Here is a 21,692-nt window from a genome sequence, read left to right as displayed (position 1 = left end):
AAACTTGCTAAAATAGCAGGTTTTGCATTAGCATGCATTTTCTGAAGGATATGTTTTATATTAGTATGCATTTTCTGAAGGATATGAAGTGTGAAACTCAAACATATGTCATTACTTAGTAATTTCAGTCCTCCAGGATTTGCTAGAATGCCACACATTTTATGAGGAACAGACCAAAGAAAGAGGCAACAATCTAAACAGCTGAGAGTTATGTACCAGCCTTCTCCTCAGACCTGCTCTTTTACTTTCCACTGGTACTGTTACATGAAGAGGCCTGTTCAGATCCTCCACAAGAGTTAGCCTCTCTGTCGCTGTGCAGGAACAGCTGGCATAGCTGAGAATGACAACTTTCCAACTTTAAAGGAAAATGCCACCTTATCCTACAGTTTAACTCATTCCTTAGGTTTCATATCTCTCTAAAGTATGGTCCCAGTATTGTGTAGGTACCAGAAAACTGCTTGTACTTTTTAAAGCTTTCATTTCCTTGCATTGGAATCAAAGGAAGGAAAAGCTCACCCACTTGTTTTTAAGCTTAACTTCTCACATACTTTGCGGAGGATTTTTTTTCTCCACCTACATAACATGTCAACACAGTTAAATCTGTAGTTTACCTTATCAAGTACTGCTGTCAATCTTAGGTGGACAATTAATCCTACTAATGTCAGGAATACAGCAGCTCATAAAAAAAGACAAAGCTGTGGAACTGTTTAACACTGTGTTTACTGCAGACAGGAGAATTTAACACTCCCCTTAGATCAGTCAGGAGCTTAGAGGCAGTTGTCACCTCTTCTGACAATTTTTTATAAGCAGCGACACTATTGAAATGCTAAGCTTTAAATGCTGGTTATTTATAATAGTTTATATGTTAAAAACTTAAATGTAATATCAAAGATTTCTGAGACATTTAGAGAAAAGTTAGAACATATTTTTTTCTTGTAAAGTATCAACACATTTACCATTTTCAAGCCCCTCCCAAAATCGGGGGAGAGAGAGAGCGGGAGAGAGAGAGAGAGAGAGAGAGAGAGAGAGAGAGAGAGATTCAGCGGAGGCTCTGGGGAGAAAAGCTCCATTACAAAATAGAATACATATAAACAATTGTAGAAGTTAACAACTTACAGGGTCAATACCAATATTGTGGTCTGTAACAATGCTATGGATGAGAAAAAAATGTCAGTGTGACATCAGTGCATAACTCCTTCAGAGAAACACTTAACACTGTAAACCCTAAATGTATGATAATGTGATAATGACGATGGAAGGAAACCTGTCGGGGTAATTAGAATATGACTGCTGCCCCCCCCCCCCCACACACACACACATACATACACTTGCTTATCTTTCTTTTATCATCATTCAATTGATATTAGATCCCTCTGACAACCCACATTGTTATGTTGCCTTAAGCAATTCATTTCCATGCCTTTCCAGGTCATAGCATCCCTTCATGATGTATTTTTTTTATAAGTCCAACATGAAATGTCCAACAGCTGCTATCCATTTTGCTTCACTCCCTTTATTCTTCATCTTCACATCTACTCCCCACATGTCCCCAAATAATAAGGTGTGTTAAATAACATCCCTTTATCTTGTTTATGTCAATATTATTAATAGTTTCTTATTTTTTTTCAAATAATGTCTGCAAGTATGAGCATCAGTTTCTCATCCCTTTCTCTTCTGAAGTACATATTTTGGATTTCTAAGCTTCATCGTACCCCTGCATCTCAATTTCCTTTGCATTTTAGTAACTTTTCTTTTTAAACTTCCTACCAAACGCATCTCTCTTTTTCCAGATGTGACCTTACAAATGTTCTGTACAATGGATGGATGACCCAAGCATCTCTGGAACCTACATCTCATGCTATGTACCCCAGCATCTCTGTAATCCACACCTTACACTGTGTACCCTAGTGTAACTGGAACCTGTAACTGTCACTATTGATTCTGGCATCTCTGTAATCCACACCTTTCACTGTGTACCCTAGCGTAACTGGAACCTGTAACTGTCACTATTGATTCTGGCATCTCTGTAATCCACACCTTACACTGTGTACCCTAGCGTAACTGGAACCTGTAACTGTCACTATTGATTCTGGCATCTCTGTAATCCACACCTTTCACTGTGTACCCTAGCATAACTGGAACCTGTAACTGTCACTATTGATTCTGGCATCTCTGTAATCCACACCTTACACTGTGTACCCTAGCGTAACTGGGACCTGTAACTGTCACTATTGATTCTGGCATCTCTGGAATTCAGACTTCACACTGTGTACCCTAGCATCACAGGAACCTACAACTCTCACTATAAAGCTGGTAAGGTTTATTGGTATAAAATTGTCAGGATCAGTGGTGGGGCCCTTGCTGTTCTCTGTCCCTGTGGTAAGACAGCAGCTGAAAGGCTGAAGCTGAGCAGGTTCATGACCGGGACAGTGACACAGTGCTTCATTCTGACAAAGAAGCATGAGGCATAGTCTTTGGCCCCTCAGAGCTTGTGTATTTTTAACTCAGACAGAGCCTTTAGGACTTGCTCAGAGGTAATTGTTAGGGGGCTGCAGACATAAAATTATGTGGGGGAAGAATTGGAAAGATGGGAGAGAAGTTTCAGTGATGTTTATCTTCTAATTTGTTGGCTATGTCCCAAGGGGCTGAGTTGCTATTGTTATTATATATTAATTGAGAGTATGTCAGGTCATGAAATATAGTTTTGGCAACCAAAAAAAAAACATAGTTTGCCAAAACTACATTTGGTGATTGTGGGGTTTGCCTTTTTCTCCATTGTTATGTGACCTCAGAGTTGGTAAATATAGGTTATATGGTGTGGGGGTGTACCCCTAAATGTGGGGTGCAGGAGGCACACCACTGTCAAAAAAAGTTTCCTCGGAATGTTCACTGAAGGTAGCTTTGGTGCACATTTTTCACTGTATTTACATCTGCCAAAACTGTCTTTGGCAACTTGACTTGAATCCTCTTAATTCAGTGCAATGCTGGGTATTGTTCTTAAGGTTTCCAACTTATTGTTGTCTTTGACAGAGTTGGTAATTTCCAGTTCATATTTGGACTTAGTGTATTTGACTTTGTTTTTAAGTCATTTGTTTACCTTCTTCATTTCAGTTCTGGCACATGGTGTTTTCATTTTATTCTTAAGGGTGAGCATTTTTTTTCTTTTATTATATGGCTTGCTTATAACAGGGTTCCACCATGCTTATAACAGGGTTCCACCATAGGGTGTTGTTCCTAAATTTGACACTGTATTTGTCTCAGATCAGGAGCGATATCTTGATGCAAACCTTGAGGTAAGAAATTAAACTATCTTCTAGGTCCTCAAGGGGAGGGGGGCCTTAAACCACTTTAGGTCATCAGTAAGGTGCAGTAGGTTTGTCTTAGAGAAGAAAGAGCATATAGGGATTCTTGGGCAGGAATGAATGAGTTGTGGGGCTTTCACCTAACTCAGAAATGCCCATTTCCTGAAACTCTGGATGAAGGTAGGGAAGCCAGTCGACAAGATCCTGTGGAGAGTGAAAAAATATAGTTGGGTTTTTGGGCATTTTGTGTTGCATTTTTGTAATGAAAACCACTGACTGGAGGTCTGATCTGACCAGAGATGGGGTAACTATAGACAAAGTATAATACTGCTATATCAGCAATGACAACGTTCAGTAAATTGGAGCCTGTTTTAGAGCAGTGCTGTATTTGATACAATGTAGTAAACACTACATGTAATGCAGGTCACCTACTTTATAGATATTTAATTGAAATCTCCAAGAATTAAAATGTTTGTTTCAAAGTTGATATGTTCAAGCCTGATTAGATATGTCTCATGTTTTGGGTGACACAGAAGGAATTCTATTATTGGCTGTGATATGTTAATGGAACGTATTGATAATTAGTTGAACATGGAAGTGGTGAAAGTCATTATCGTGTCATATAATATTTAAAGGGGGTAAACTGCTGCTCTTGAATGTGCTAAATAGGCTTGTCAGTCAAAATACAATGTTAAAGTGCCTCATTTCTCATATGATAATGCTTGTTAACCTAGCAATAAATGCATAGCATTGTAATTACTCTGTTTCTTTCTTATGTGGCATTTGCCACATGTAATTTATTTAACTACAGCTATGCTACTTTGTTTGTAAAGGTCTGCTGCTGCTTTGTTCACTCATGAAAACATGAATATACTGCCTTTTTATCACACTGTATAACTGATATCCACTTCTATTTGAATATTCCCTGCATGCTGTTTGTTTTACTCCTACAGAGCCCAATTTATGGCTATAAAAATGTCTGTGGGCCAACCTACTTATTCCTTTAACAAACTGAAAGAAATAAACAAAGAAATAAGTAAGTACATCCAGATATGATGGAGTCATGGAGAAATATGGATATACCACCATTAACTGGGGCACCCTCAGCAGAGGGTCTAAATGAGTTGTGGGCAATGCATCCTGTTCAGTAGGGTGTGTTATCACTAGACTAGAAGCATATTTAATTGATGATGCAGATGTCAGTGTTTTCCAGGGTTGGTAGGGCTTCTACAGAGGGCAATTTTCCAGCTGAGGCTTCTATCATCAAACAGCTTTGCTTTTGTGCTGTCTTTTTTTTTAGTCTGCTAGGTCTATATTTGGCATAGACTGACACTGTGTTGACATCTCTAGCCAGAATACAAACATCCTGAGGAGTGAGGTACAGGCTGTCCCTTACAAAGGCTTTCCAGCATCTTCTTCCAGGCAGACACACATTGGACTCCCTCAAAATGATACCAATAAGTAAGCCAATTTCTGAAGTCAATTATTTTTTGCTTATAATGTGGCATCCCTTTTGGTGAAGGTAAGCTAATGCTGCTGCTGTTCAGAACACCACACCATCTGCCATCATATAATTCGGGGATAAGAGTCCCAAGTCAGTCACACCCACATGAACAATAATTATGCTGTATGTGTGCCTGAGGTGAATGGACTTGAGTGTGCCAGTAACCTGGGATATCACAGCAGCTGAGAGGCTGCTGACCATCACCATTTCTTTGCTCAGCATGGTAAATAATCTCTTTCTTTCTTATGTGGTATGTATACCCAGCAGAGGAATTTACCAGTAATCTGGGAGTACTTAGCAGAGGGATTACTGATTCGGCCTAACAGGAAATTCCAAGAGGAGTTTTACTGTCCTACTATGGAGCCACCTATGACTAGGACATTTCCATGTGCAATGGATGCCCTAAGAGGCCTTAAGGGATTTGGTGTACCAGCTCGATGACCCTTGTTTGCAAAGTTTGTGTTGCGTAGTGCTATATGTGCTGCTGGTATAGTGTCTTCATGCTGTTGAAGTTATTACGTATCATGTTTATTCCCTGAAGGCCTTTGGGGCACAGAAAGAGATTCTTAAGTACTTCAGTGTAACAAGGCTTATCTTATGGAAAGTGGCATGTGTGGCAAGTGCCCCCATCTGGTGCCCCCTTCCAACAACAGCTGAGGAAGGAACACAAACAACCTCCAGAACTCCAGCGATGAGGATAGAATAAGTCCTCTGCAACTGAAAAAATTCATAGAGAACTGTAGCAAGTGACTATAGTGTAGCCTTACTCCTTTTTCCAACTGCTAATTTACCCATTTTGAGGAAAGAAAACTGATTCTCACTTGCCACTTGGATGACACTTAGAGAGAGATGTAGAAGTTATAATCATGTTGCATGTGCCTGGCAAAGACTTGTTGTCTCTACACATGTACACTAGCTGTTAAAGTCAATGTGCACAGGCACACATCCCACAGTACAGGAGCATCTAATAGAGTGATTTTCAAGTAATGGAGCACAGTTGTATTCACCTCTAGATTATTGTGGCCCAGAGATGATAAAATTGGGGAATTTGTCTACTGCACAGAAAGTGTGGCTGGGTAAAGCTCACCTCAGAAAATGGCTATTTAAAATTTATTTTTGGAGACATTTAATCTTTCAGTTTTTGAATGCAATGTTGTAGAATTCATAATTCTGGATTCAAAGATGGCTGCCATTCTGTGAACACTGCTGAACTACATCTCTGTATATACCCTGAGGAAATCTAAACTTTAAATTGATACTAGGAACTTTTTAACACTAAATCTTCGATAAAACAACTACAACTTCATCTAACTACCTTGTAGGAAGAAGAAAATCCGAAAAATAATACATTATTGAACAGGATTATAATAGATTAGCTGGCTCTGACAAAGAAATCAAACAAAGGCACCATGTGCTCTATATACCTTATACTTCTGTACTGGACAAAGATGTCGAAAGAGGAAAAAAATATGGACACAACCACTACCAAAACAAAACTTTCAGAACTACGGTCACCGGAAAAAGATGTGATCTCTAAAAGGCAAAAAGTTACTAAACTACAAGAACAACAAAAGCCAGAGACTAAAACTAAATTAGATCAAGCACTAAATATGGAAGACATCAAAACTGCCTTATTACCCATTCAAGAGGCTCTGAAAGAATTAACTAGCCAAATACAAACGTTTGGAAACTCTTGCAACCAACTACTTGAAAGGATGGAAAAATCTGAAGCTCGGATTTCTGAAAATGAAGACAAACTAAATCTACTAGCAAAAAAAACAAGTATACATGATTCGGATATTCAGGCTATTCAAAGCAAAATTACTGACTTAGAAGCAAGATCCAGGAGAAATAACATCATTATTAGAGGAATTCCAGAATCGGTGCAATATAATGACTTAATCCCATCTATAACACAAACATTTGCAGTGATCTTAAATGACTCTGACATGGTAAAGCAAATCATTATTGAAAGGGCACACAGAGCTTTGAGAGAACAACAAGCTTCTAATACTCCAAGACCTGTATATGTTAAAATTCTCAACTACCAGGATGTTAACAGAATACTGGTAACTGTTAAAAAAAGTGGTGGAAGTATCATGTGGAAAAACAACAAAATCTCTCTGGCTCAAGATTTACCTGTGCAAATCAGACAAGCAAGACAGTCCTTATCTCCTTACTGCAGATTTCTCATTGATAAACAGGTTAAATTTCAAATGAAATATCCTAATTCATTAACATTCACAGTAGATGGGATTAAATATTCTGTTTCTGCAAAAAATGAAGCAAAAATTACTTTTCTGAAGGTTTTTAAAAGTGTACCTGCTTCTGAGACTTGAACTGTATTTCCGTTGGGACTGTCAGGCTGCCTGAGGTCAGATTTGCTGATTAATGTGGTTCGAGGTCTGGGTAATCCTTTGTCTTCTTTTGAAATGCTTTAGGCCTCTTCTGGATTAATAGGATTGCTGTTTTTTGCGGTTTTCGGCTACCTGTGATCATTTTCTGAAGTTTTATGGCTTCCGCAAGCTGTCTGTGTCGACGAGAAGACAGGAAATGCCTTTAGGACTGTCGAGGGGACAGATTTCGATGTGGCACTTCCGGAAGTCCGTCTGTAATAGCGGTCCCCCATCGCGAGTATTCTGCATGGTTTCTAGGCTTAAAAACCCAACAGGACTGATTTTTAACCTTGTAAGGACATTGTAACATCAAGTAATGTACTGTTTTGTTACTTTAAGCACATAGGAACATTTTTAAACACTGGTTAGTTAGTTACTAATATAAACCCTGTCATATATAGTAGATTAAAAGGCTGTATGCAGTACTGTTAAATATAGACGTTTTAGTACATTTTGCAACTTTATAATATTTAATTTAACCTTTATACTTTTACTCAGGGGATGATAGCTATATATTACATTATTTACATATTAGTTTATATGAGTAGAAAATAGCAATAGTTTATAATGTATAAATAAGGAAAATGTTTATTTAAGGTATGTGTGTTTTTATATATGGTTATAACTTAGCTTTTTTCTATAATAGAAGGAAAACTTGTCCATTTGTTAAACTTGTATTTTTTCAAATGTTATTTTATGAGTATATAGGTGAGGTTAGTATATATATATATATATATATATATAGCGTGCTAATCACAATTACTAAAGTTTTGTTACAGTAATTTATATCTTTAATATGATTTCTTTTTTCAGCAACAACTAATCCAAGATGTAGACAACAGTAGTGTTTGTTAGGGAATGTCTAAAATGGACTTTGTAATAGTTAGGTTAGTTAATATAGGTCTTTACTATAGGATGTGTTTAAGGTTTTATAAATTAAGATTTTTTTGTTTTTGTGTTTCTTTGACCCTTTCAGTCTTCTATGTTATGCAAGACCTATGTATGTCCTGGTCCGGGGTTAGAGTGGATAGGCACTGGTATAGGACGGGATGTCAAGAATGCTTCCAAATTATGTATGTTTTTCAAGCTATTTTACCTTTCCTTTTTGTTTTCCCTTTTAAACTTTTACTTTACAACAACTATTTGAATGTGGGAGGTGGACACATGGAACGTTAAAGGACTCCAGAGCTTAAAGAAGAGGAAGTTAATTTTACACTTATTGTTGCAGGCTAAGGCGATGTTTATATTACTTCAAGAAACGCATTTAACTAATGATCAATGAGTTGATATCCAAAAAAGAAAATGGATTAGAGAAGTAATAGCCTCAGAAGGTAAAACTAACAGTGCTGGGGTATCTATAATTATTAAAAATAATTATAAGGGAAAGATTTTGGACTCTAAGGCAGATAAAGATGGAAGATGGTGTTATGTTGTTCTTTTAGCTACCCAGTTTGATAAACCTATTTTATTGTTAAATGTTTATGCACCCTGTAATGACCAGCATCTATTCATAACATTGTTATATCCAATTTTGACGCAATATGATAAATATTATATAATTATTGGAGGAGACTGGAATTCTTATCAGAATCTGAGTTGGATAGATCTTGTCCACAAAGAGCATTTAATAAACAAGTGGTATCAGTATTAAGTGATGTTAACGAAGACTTTCAACTATATGATCTTACTCAGTATTTAAATACTGGTAATAGTATAAATAATTATACCTTTTATTCCACGTGTCATAAAATGTGGTCCAGAATAGATTTCTTTTTGATTTCAAGAATAATGGTTAACCTGGGACCCTTAGTTGTTACACATGCACGTTACTTGTCAGATCATTCGAAAATTTCATTAAGTTTTGCTAAAGATCTAATGGAGGCCCAGCGGCAAAGAGGTTTTAACTGGTCTCTTAACCCAAATTTGTTGAATAAGGAGGAAATACTGCATGAAATTATAGGTCATCTTAAAGAGTTATTAGATAGATTAAAGAAACAAAAAGTGTACCTTACATTGATTGGGCGACAGTTAAAGCACAAATAAGAGGGATCTTTTTGCAAAAAGCTTCATACTATAAAAAAATACAAAATAGAGATATTCAAAAATTGGAAGCTAAAATTAAGACACTTGATCAAGAATTGATTCAAAATTTTAATACTCAAACAAAGGTGGAATTATTTAAATGTCAAAAAAATCTCTTCTTAATACAAAATAGCAACTTGACATTTCAGGAACATAGGATGTTAGTGAGGTATGCCAATCATGTGCAAACACCATCAAGAGCATTAGCTAGGATAATTAATCAGTCGAGAACAGCAGTACAAATTTTGGAAATACATTTTAGAAATACAACTTATTTCAAAACTGAAGATATCATAAATGTTTTTGAGCAGATATATACTAGTATATATGGTGAGCACAGTGATTTATCCCCCTATAGAACTAGCAAGGAATTTTTACAAAATATTAAATTTCCGAGAATAGAGGACAGTATTCAAAGAGATTTGATTAAACCGATATCTGAAGAAGAAGTGATATATACAATTCAATATATGAAATCGCATAAGTCACCAGGTCCTGATGGTATGACGGTGGAATTCTATAAGAAATTTGACAATATCTTTGGCAAAATACTCTCACGTGTATTTAATTATATAATGAAGAACAAAATTAATGATCCCCATCTCAATGCTTCAAAAACTATTTTTATATCTAAACCTAATTCTGATTCTCAAAACCCTGACACTTATAGACCAATTTCATTAATAAATGTAGATATGGAAATTTTAACCTCTATTATAGCTAATAGATTAAAAAAGTTATGCATCATATTGTATCTAGGGAACAGGCTGGTTTTATGGCAAATAGACAAACTAGTGATAATACACTTACATTACATACTTTAATAGCTTATGCTAAACAGAAGAACCTTAACATGTATGCGCTTATAGCTGATGCACAGAAAGCTTTTGACAGGGTTGATATAGACTTTTTGTTTGAAATTTTACCATATTTTAATATTTCTTATGAGTTTGTTGAAGTGTTAAAAATTATGTATAGTAATCCTTACACCACATTATATATAAACAGAAATTTTTCTAAAAGAATACCAATCAAAAATGGAACACATCAGGGTTGTCCTCTGTCGCCTTTATTATTTAATATATACATCGAACCGTTATTCCTATACATTAAACAGAATGCATACCACAATGCCCCACTAGTTTACAGAACAAAAATATCAATGGCAGCATTCGCAGACGACCTGAATATTTATTGTACAACTCCAGTCTCAGACACTAAAAAGTTACTAAAAGCGATAGAGAATTTTTCAGAAGTTTCCAACTATAAAATGCCTTTGACACCATCCCCCACTCTGGAATCATAGATAAACTTACTAAGTTGGGCATTAATCCCTATGTCACCCAATGGGTTGCTAAATGGCTTACTGATAGAACCCACACTGTAAAAGTAGTCGACTCCAAATCCAGCTCCAGACAAGTGACAAGTGGAGTACCACAGGGTTCAGTCCTGGGGCCGCTCTTGTTTGGCATCTACTTCTCTGAAGTACAGGTCAACACTAAGGGACTCTGGCTAACAAAGTTTGCAGATGACTGCAAACTGGGAGCCATTATTGAATCCCCAAATGATGTGGATACTCTACAAAAGGGCCTTACAGGAACAGATGCTTGGTGCCAGAGCCATGGGCTCAAGCTCAATGCCAAGAAATGTATTGTTATCCCCTTTGGGAAAAAACATGTATCCATGAATTACCATATAGGTGGCAGTACACTAAACACAGAAAGTGTGATAAGAGACTTAGGGACACAGGTGGACAGTGGTCTCACCTTCGATAACCACATCACCACAACAGTCAGGAAATCCTTCTATGTGGCACACCTCATCACGAAGGGCTTTTCATCCAGAAAAAAGGAGGTCATTGTCCCACTGTACTCATCCCTCATTAGACCCATTATAGAATACAACACCCCATTTGGTATGTACCTCTCAGGACATCTGCAACAACTGGAAAGGCCTCAGAAATACCTCACTAAAAGAATCACAGGCCTAAAGCAGATGCCCTACGCTGACCGCCTTAAAAAACTTCAGCTATACTCTGTCGCATATCATCTACTCAGAGGCGATCTCTGCTTAACATACAAGGCCATGTCAAACCCAGAGCTGTTGGACATGCTACACTTAAACAAATCCCAATCCCTCAGAGCTACATGCTCCAGGGATCTAAACCTTGTCATCACAATAAACAAAACATGCTGGAGGGATAGGTTCCTGACCCAGAGACTCCCCAGACTCTGGAATAGATTGCCCATACATGTCAAGCAGAGTGCCTCTTTTGACCTCTTCAAGAGGAACCTTGACGATTGGATGGGAGAAAGGAAATTCACCCCAGGGATCACGTCAGTCGCCCTGCTAGACAGGGGTCCAGGAAAGTAAATAATGTGGGAAGAAATAGCCAGGGAATTGTTATGGCTAGACTTGTATAGGCCCTAGGGCTGATAGCCTAGTACCAACCTATGAACATATGAACCTATGAATAGTATTTTCCCATTGAGAACTCCCAAACCCTTTTCACTGTTGCCTCTGGTGGGACAAATAATGTGTAAAGATAATATTAAATACTTAGGTATTGGCTTCGATACGAATGATAAGGATTTTTATGTTACCAATATTAAAACAGTTTGGGATCAAATAGTATCTGATTTGGGGAGATGGAAGAATCTACGACTACCAGTATTATCAAAGGTATCAGTTATCAAAATGAATATATTACCACGATTATTATATATTTTCAGATCTGCTCAGGTAGTAATTTCAGAAACATTTTTTAAACGAATTCACAAAGAATTAGCTAAATTTATTTGGGAGCCAAAGAAAACAAGGATCTCATATGAAAAATGAATGACTCCAAAACATAGAGATGGATTGGAGTTACCAAATTTTGAAACTTACTATTTTATAGTAAATTCAAACAGGCTTCTAAGAATCGCTAATTATAATATAACTAGCACTAAATGGATGCCTACCTTGGTAGTTCTGAATTATAAATATATTTTACATTTAAATATTAATCCTAAAGCCATACCCTTTTTAGGTAAAGAAACTTTGAAACTATATGGGTTAATGGATCACATTAAACTATATGTAACGTCCCTACAAACTTTATTTCAATCATTAGATCTTGCTCAATATATGATGACTTATCAACCCTTTCATAGAAACCCTAACCTGAGACTAAATAATAAATTAATTGATCTTAAAGAATTCCCCTTAATAATCAACTTAACTTTAATAGATATTTATACACTTCTTAAACTCTCGGCTAATCAGATAAGAAAAGAATTCAATTTACCTAAAAATTATCTCGTTATTGTAAGACAAATTAGGAAACTTTCTATAAGTTACTTTAAAAATTTTAAACCCAGAGAAGAGAATATAATTAAATGCTCTAATTTGTGGCAAGCTCTCCAACAAGATATTAAATTTAAAACAGCAGCAAATAATTTAATAAAGGAGTTTAAATTCCAAGATAAAGTTCTTGTGTCAAAATATTGGAAAGAGAAAATGCCAGAGACAGAAGACAGTCATATGATAAAAGCAATCGACTTGACTATAAAATCTATTTCTCTTCAAAAACTGATGTATACCCAGTTGATGATATGGAATAATGTGTATTATACACGCCTTAAGCCTGCATAAATTTAATTCCAAAATTCACCAGTTTGTCCATACTGCAAGGATCAATCTGCTGATCTTCTTCATATGTTCTGGAGTTGCAAATGCATATACAAACTTTGGAACTCACTTAAGATACAACTTCAGAAGATGGGTTACCAAAGTTCAACATTGTCATGGGAATTCATAGATTTACATAGTCCCCCAAAAGAACTTTCTAAATCTCAATGTATTGTATTAATCAATATTTTCTTATTAATGAAGCTATACATAGCTACTAATTGGTTGGACCCATCCAAAACATCATGGAATAATTTTAGAGTATTAGCAATAAGGCATATAGTAGCTCACAAACTACTTTTGAACCAACATAATAAAAATATTAACAATCCAAAAATATGGGAACAAGTATTTAATATTGTATTAGCATAACATCTTATATTTGAATTTAGCAAGAATTTCTACACTTTTAAGAGACTCTGTAACAGCAACTTTTTATTACTTGAATTGATCTTAACCACTTTTATACTCTTTGTGTATAATTCAGTGTGTTACTTGGAAACATTTATGTAAATATTGTATATATGTTATGGAGTTAGTGTTAGTTACATTAGTTGGTATTTTTTCTTAATTTTCTGTATTGTTTTAATTTGTATGGAAAATAAGAAAACAATAAAAATTATTATTGAAAAAAAAAAGAATTCATAATTCTGAAATAGTCACACTGTACCTCACATTAGCATCAAACTGAACAAACATAATGAACAGTGTAATGCAATCCAAGCACACATAAATAACATCAAGATAATTTTAAAAAGTCAGTAATAAATTGACTTGGGCACACTCCGTTTGACTTCCAAGAGTATTAAAAAATAAACCATAACAGAAGGTAATGTCCTGTAACTATACAATTATTGTAAATGTAGCCTGTGAAATACTGCATGAGTCAGTCCTTGGAAAGTAAATTCATTCATATTATAGGTATAGGAGGCAAATGTGCATCTCAGATTGTGAACATTGTGAACATTGTTTGCCATATCATTATACTTCTCTAGAAATATCAGGGCATGCAGCCAGTGTGTAGTAACATAAATTTTTGTCAAGCAACAGCACTTATTTACACATCAGTGTCATGCCATATTGCCACAGAAAGATGAAACTATTAGCAAGTTAACTGACCCTGCATGTCACACACACACACACACACACACACACACACACACACACACACACACACACACACACACACACACACACACACACACACACACACACACACAAACTCAAACAAAATGCGAAAACAAAAACTGGTAAAATCCAAAAACAGACGAAATGGTAAAATCCACACAAATATTTCGTACAACAAAATATATGTACTTCTTGGATTTTATCATTTCATCTGTTTTTAGAATTTACAAACACACACACACACACACACACACACACACACACACACACACACACACACACACACACACACACAGAGCATTTGAAGAGTAGCCGAGTACAGCAATTAGGAGATAATAAAGTATGTAACTGGATCTATCTGTGATTCGTAATTCACTGATTAGATAACAAATCTACTTGGTTACTGTTGTCCATTCAGAAGAATAGTATCCATCAAGCACAATACGGTGACAGACATTAGGAAATATGCCAGTACTTTATATTTTCACAGGATGATATCCATGGTTTTGAAACCAGTTATGGGTTTTAGAAAGAAACATGTTGCAAGATTTTTTTTAAAAAGTTTTACTTTTCTACATACCGTTGTATGTGTCAAAGGGAAACAAATTCCAGTAGGACGCCAAAAAGTAATTTGCAATTTTCAAGTGTCTAGACCTACAAGTGAGAAATTAGATATCTTCAATAAGTGACTAAGGGAGGCCATTAAGAGATTTAATAGTTTTTCAAGTGCCAACAACTGTAATGTTTTATAAACAGATAGAAAATTACTCTAGCAGGAGCCATCACCTTTAAAAAGGCATTGACTGTTACCTTAGCATTTATGAGAATGCTGTGTAAAATAATGGCAGTTATACAGCGATAAACTGTAAAGGAAGGTGTACTTCACCTGCTTTCAATGCTCATATCTCTTGTATGCTCTACTCACGTGTATCATGCATTCATATTTATTTAAATATTTAATATATAATAAATCTCAGCAAGCTGACATGTAGGCACACATTTAACTATGCAGAATGCAGTTATTAAAACCAAATTAGTGATGATAGTAACGCATTTATTATAAGCGTTTGACAGATTATAGACTCTTTTTGCATAGCATACTTCTCAAGCTGGAAAGAGCAACAATCTGGACAAAGGCCCATGAAAATAAGAACAACTGGTCAAAAGTCTGGACACTAATTAACATAAACTTTACATGTAAAATAATGTAATCCTGACCGCACAATTAGTATTGTGGGATACCAAAACTGAAATGATAATTGTGAAAATGTTTCCCAAATGTAACATTAACTGAAAATACACATTCTACACAGAAACACCAGTTAAAGTCTCTTTACAACATTAACAAAAAAATCTTAATGGACGTAGTAGGCAATAGGCATGTAAAGCACTTTATATTCAGATTTCTGCCCTATCACACGTCTAGCAGGTACACACTTACATCCTGTACACACTTACATCCTGTTAGCTGCACCTTTACATAATTCATTGAAATAACATACATCAGTAACTGTAACATCATGTATGGTAGAAATTTACACTCTATTAATTTTTATAAGAAACCAAAATCTGTCATAATAATAAGTGGTATAACAAGCTACTGTTGGTGTTGTCAATATGTGGGACATCACATATCATTCTGATCAATGGATGAAATAAATCCAATTCTGAAACCTTCTGCTCTTGTAGTTGCATACATACCAATGTGCATTAGTAGGTTTTGTAAACAAATCTGGTAGTGGCTGATACAGGGCACTGACTTTTACCTCTAACTGTCCCGAAATTTGACTCATATTTTAGCTCTGTCTGTATCGCTTTTCTTAATTCTAACCCCCCCCCAAAACTGCTGACCTTTGGAAAAAAGGTGGTAAATCACACAATACATAATAACAATAATTAGAATTTACTTCAGAAAATGTATTGTAATTCATAAGATTTTATCCTGTCAATGCCTCAAGTTAAAAAAAATATATATATATATATATATATATATATATATATATATATATATATATATATATATATATATATATGGGTCAAGGACCAATGCTCGAGCGGCCGTTTCACCGAATGTGAAACGGCAGGGCACACTTACGTGAAAGTGCTTTTCACTAAAGGCTAGTACTGTATCTTGGTGCTGACATCATCATGCATGTCCTGACTGTTAATAATGCTGAGGGATACAGTGGTAGTGCATAATTACATCACAAAAAGGAAATACTGCCAGCCCAGCTATCTGGAATTTTGTAAATAATTATATGTCATTTATGAATATTAATATGCTTTATATAGAAGTGTGACAGAAGGAGATACTGCCAGCACAGCTATCTGGAATTTGTGAATATCAGCAGGATGCAATTGCTTGTATTACCACTATATTAGAACTATATGCTGTCTGTATATCAAGCTTCTCTTACAGATGTGTGTGTGTAAAGTACTGAGCTTAAGGATGTCCACAGTGTACCCTACTGGGAAAGAACATAAATGTATATGAACTATTGTACCTGTATAAATGTATATGTTTTAACAGTGGAAACTAGAACATAGAGGGTTAACTTGCAAAACTTCAAGAAAATAGTTGAAATTAAATTGTTTTATAATTGCTCTATAAAAGTTAGTTTCAATGCAGCGAGGAGACAGGCCCCTGGATTCACTAATCTTCCGTGCAGGACTAAGTTAGTCCTGCACAGAAGCACCCATGTAGGAGCAGGACGGCAGCGTGCCATGCATAATAATGAAGGTGCGGTGCCCAAGCTCCCATACTTACATGGAGCGTATACGATAGCTGGGGATGTGTCTGAGAGCAGAACTCCCAGAATAAACACGCCCTTGCAATGTAGAACAGCAGAAGGTGTTTAAGTGTGTTTGCGCAAGGGGTAAGCATTGCCTATACAGATTAAGCAAAGTAGAAGCTGAGTGTAAGAAACTGTAACCAAAAGTAAGTACTGCTTAGCTCCATGCAAACCCACGCAAACCCACTTACAACTGCTTTAAAGTGCCTTAACCACTCTATCCAATGACTCGTGTTCTGCCCAGCAACAAAATTAACAGCCGCTACAAGGCTTGAACCCATGACCCTGTACACTACAGTCACAGTAGTTAACCACTAAGCCATCATAGCAGTACAGAAGATTGTGGTTTTAAACAAACAAATACTCACCATAGGAAAATCAAACTGAACATGTGAAAGGAATCTATGTACAGTGTGATGCTGTATAACCTGCTACATAACATAAATATGTGAACTGGAGTACTGCAGTAAGGCCAGATGTGAGGTGTTATTGTACTAAAGTGTTGACATCCCCAGGACCCCATACAGTGTACGTACACATGAATCACGGATACCAGACACATAAATAACATGTAACAAATAATAAATCAATGCCAAAAGGAAAATATAATGCAAAATAAATATTAAGCAATGCTAAGCATTGCACAGCTCAGCTTAGTTGGGGTAAGCAATGTGTAGGCTGGCTAACTCAATCTGCCCAGTGGTATGCCCCTTTAAGCAATGCCAACATTAGGTAAGCAGGTGTACCCATAGCTTAGCCTTTTAAAAAACATCCAATCACAGGAAAGTGTGGGAAACCGGGCATATTTAAACCCCACAGGTGCCAATAATTCCCATAACTGGTTGCAGCTCCCTACTGTAGGCAGAATGGCTGGAGTTGGGGAAAGCACTAGATTTAGAACACAGCACTGGCGCACCCAGGAGTCCAGATTCATGGTATGGCTCCTGGTAAAACACCATGAGGAGAGACTACTGCAGGGCTAGCACCAGGGCTCTCAGTATAAAGTGGAGGCCTGGGACAGTCTCACCCGTGACCTCACCAGTGCCATTGGTACCCCCCAGACTGGTGAGCAGGTCAGGCATCACCATGCTGACCTGAAGCGGCAAAGGGGTGATCTCTTGGACCAGTGGATCCAAGAAGCAAAGCAGATGACCGATGCCCCAGCACTGAGTAAGTACCCATTCTACTACATAGATAATGATTGCCTAGCTTGTGTATACTATGGATAGGTAATGGCTAAATATCACTGCATTTCTCTGACAGCTGCAGATGAGCGGGCTGTGAACCAGCAAGCCCATGCTGCTAGGCTGCAAAGGCTGCATCGTGAGACAGGTTAGTAATATTCCTGCATGTACTGTCATAACAAATAAATATAACAGTTCTGGAAAGTGTTGTACCAGTATGCGAAATGTATTGTGTATGGGATGTACTGAATAAACCAGTCAATATGGCAGGAAGACTGTCATATAGGTTGCATGAAAATGAAGGTGTAATAATAAACGTATAACCCCTGGAGTGCTTGTGTACATCCTGTTGTCATATGTTGTTGTAGTGTTGCATTCTATAAATAGTACTGTTGTAGTAAGCAGTGTTACCCACACTGTTGAACGCAGGTAAAATGTGTAGGAAGGTCAGTATAACAATGTTGGAAGTCCCAAGAGGTCAGTCATATAGAACAACTGAGGGAGACTTAGACAGAAACCATTGAAATACTTTACACCAATTCCATGATAGCACAGTGTACTGTAATGTCAGCTATAATATTTTTACCACACACAGCAGGGGTTTGAATCCAAGGAGTGGTAGTAAGTTGTAGGCATAATCATACCCCCGCAACTGTACAGAGTTTGCGAGAATGTTCATACAGAAAGCTGTATGCATAATTAGACCCAACAACTGTACAGACTTTGCTAGAATGTTCAGATAGTACGCTGTAAGCATAATCATAACCATCAACTGTACAGACTGTGGCAAAATGTACAGGTAGTAAGCTGTATGCATAGTCATACTCCTCAACTTTTCTGATCTGTCCAGCATGTCCAAATAAATGGTCCAAATCTGCTGCCCGGTAACCTGTTCCCCTGACAAATCAGTGTGATGATCCAAGAAATGTAGGCAGCTTATACTGACATATAATGGATAGTCAGACCTGAACATAAAAAGAGAATGTATATGGAAACAAACCTGTCATTGTAGCATCTCACCCAAAATGTATGACAGCTATTCCAAAATATGTCACATTAACACCTGCATCCTGTCACACCTTGACCAGAGTGTGTGCAATAACAGATTGTTAGGTATGTGTATAACAGCAACATGGAATCTGGGAGTATGTGTAGAATTTGTCAGGTAGCGTTAACAAAGATTTTCTCCACAGCTCTAACAGATAAGAGGTGTAGACTGTAGGTACAACACAGGTCACTTATATACTTGTCTACAAGCATGGAATCTGGAAGTATGTGTAGAAAGTAAGGTAGTGTTAACAATGATTTTCTCAACAGCTATAATAGGTAAGAGGTGTAGACTGTAGGTACAACACAGGTCACTTATATACTTGTCTACAAGCATGGAATCTTGGAGTATGTATAGAAATTGTCAGGTAGTGTTAACAATGATTTTTTCAACAGGTATAACAGGTTTATAGGTGTAGACTATACGTAAGACACAGTCCATGCATATACTAATCTCAATGGGTACGTGAACACTCCAAACTTTTGTTGGGACATATGTCCTATTGGTTTATAAATATTCACATTTGCTGCTATGCATGTGCCATGTTAAAATACTCCCATATTGGTGGCCTGTTGCCATCAATGAAACCTGCATGCTGTTGTAATGGCCACTGTTGTCCCATATATGCATGTGTTCTGCTTGCTCTGCAACTGTTGTAAACTGGTGTGTTGGGTTAATGGGAATACCTATGCATGCTGTTATAACTAATCCTGAATGCTGCAGACTATGACTAACTGATATCTTTCTTAAAACTGCAACACCATAGCTCATATGGGAAGGCCGGTCCCAGTGGATCCACCTGTCCCACCTCAGCTGGCCATGTCACCGGGCACCAGCATGTCTAGGGCCCAGCTTGGGGCCTCCTCCTCCATTGGCCATGCACTACCTTCAGTTGGAACCGCCGCAAGGGATGGGGCTCACCACCCCCCCCGGAGCAGGGGCAGACAGGTACCTGTCACCCACTGTCGGGTCCGGGCCATGGTGCATAGGGAGCTCGACAGGCAGTTTTGAGACCAGCTACGCCAGCTTGAGGGCCATGTAGTGCAATTGGAGGGTGTGTCTGCCCCTTTTACCCAGCCCCCAGCACAGCCACCTTTGGGGCCGTGAAGGTTCAGTGGTCACTGCCCATGGGTGGGGACGGGACCTCAGTCCCACTGTTTCCAATTGGGGGCTCATGGGCTTACGACTTCCAAACACCCCTCCCTGTCCAAGGTGTTTACCCCACACATGTCATATACTGCCCCTGTATGCGTCTTGTTTGTCTTGTCTGTTAACCTACCCAACCTACCTCCCCAAATATACCTACTACTCCTCACCAATATCCCACTCTCACCTGAAAAAGAAAAAAGGGCTATCTGTTCCCACAAAAAAAAAAAAAAACTTGCCCCATACATAGCTGTCCATTTCGCACACCTGTCCACTGGATACATGTAATCCAGTCTAATTGGCATCACAATGAATTATTGTTGTCCTCACCCCCACCCAGGGGTTTGAGTGACCAAATCTACCTTCAAATTCAGTGTATATGCACAGCTGTTGCTGTAGAAGAAATTGGCAGCTATGGACCTTCCCTACACCCTTCCTGCACATCCCTGGTTATTTTCCCTACTGTCTTTCCCTCTTTGTGCCCCTTTTTTCACCACTTTCCTACCCACCCCTTTTTCTTTTCTTTTAAAGAAATTAGCATGGGAGTAAGCAGAAATAAGCACTTTTAAGCAGCAGTAAGCGGGTTTAAGCCTGTTTGCATGTGGGTAAGCAATGCCTATGCAAGTTAAGCAATACAGAAGCTGAGTGTAAGAAACTGTAACCAGAAATTAGCAGTGCTTACCTCCATACAACCCAAGCAAATCCGCTTACAACTGCTTTAAAATGCCTTAATCACTCTGTATCCAGAGTAGGACATAGTTATTTATAAGTAAGCAAATATATATATCTATATATGTATATATGGCCATACATCTGTAGCTAGCAATGGTAGATTAACAAAAACACATATGTCTACATGCACCGTTAATGGGGTTGAGAGGCCCCACACACTATACGTCTTGTACGAATAGGCATCCCCCACAGCCAAACATGTCCACCCTGCAATACACTACCAAGTGTTGCAGATCCCATAACCAGGACCTGACACAACATGGGCACAAGATGTTAACAATACTACATCCCACCTGTATGATGTCAGGCTGGTATTGGTAACATATCATGCAGTACAGTCTGCCTCCCATAGGAAATGTAAAATGTGGAAGCTATCAACATCCCCAGGATACAGATACACAGACACAGATATGCAGATACAGATATACATATATATATATATATATATATATATATATATATATATATATGTATATATATAGATTCACTTCATAATATCGAAATACTGAAACATCGAATTTCAGTATTCCGAAACTATGACACCGAATCAACAAAACACAGAAACTACAAAACCCTGAGGCCAAAACCATGAAATTCAAAACACCGAACAAACCGCATACACTATACCATACATACACCACAACACCCACATCACAACATAAACAAACAAAAACTACACACATACACAACTCATACACACATGAGC

The sequence above is a fragment of the Protopterus annectens genome, chromosome 7.part0 (assembly GCF_019279795.1).
Source record: "Protopterus annectens isolate FY-2018-M chromosome 7.part0, PAN1.0, whole genome shotgun sequence".
Classification (NCBI taxonomy): Eukaryota; Metazoa; Chordata; order Ceratodontiformes; family Protopteridae; genus Protopterus; species Protopterus annectens.
The sequence above is the reverse complement of the archived record's forward strand: the minus strand, read 5'-3'. Positions refer to the sequence as shown.